We start from the raw sequence: 722 nt of genomic DNA, 5'->3' as shown, positions 1-722 counted from the left end.
GACTATACTACCCAAAGCAATCTACAGATTCAATGCAACCCCTATCAAACTACCAATGGCATTTCTCACAGAATTAGAACAAAAAATTTCACAACTTGTTTGGAAACACAAAGCCAAAGCAATCTTGAGAAAGAAAAACGGAGCTGGAGGAATCAGGCTCCCTGACTTCAGACTGTACTACAAAGCTACAGTAATCAAGCCAGTATGGTACTGGCACAATAACAGAGAGATAGATCAATGGAACAGGACAGAAAGCCCAGAGATAAACCCACGTACATATGGTCACCTTATCTTTGATAAAGGATTCAAGAATATACAATGGAGAAAAGACAGCCTTTTCAATAAGTGGTGCTGGGAAAACTGGACAGCTACATGTAAAAGAATGAAATTAGAACACTCCCTAACACCATACACAAAATAAACTCAGAATGGATTAAAGACCTAAATGTAAGGCCAGACAGTGTAAAACTTAGAGGAAAACAGGAAGAACACTCTTTGACATAAATCACAGCAAGGTTCTTCGTACCACCGTTTTCACTGCAGCACTGTTTACAGTAGCCAGGACATAGAAGCAACCTAGGTGTCCATCGACAGATGAATGGGTAAAGAAGATGTGGCACGCCAGTATGGTACTGGCACAATAACAGAGAGATAGATCAATGGAACAGGACAGAAAGCCCAGAGATAAACCCACGTACATATGGTCACCTTATCTTTGATAA

Source organism: Physeter macrocephalus, chromosome 11, assembly GCF_002837175.3.
Source record: "Physeter macrocephalus isolate SW-GA chromosome 11, ASM283717v5, whole genome shotgun sequence".
NCBI lineage: Eukaryota > Metazoa > Chordata > Mammalia > Artiodactyla > Physeteridae > Physeter > Physeter macrocephalus.
The sequence above is the reverse complement of the archived record's forward strand: the minus strand, read 5'-3'. Positions refer to the sequence as shown.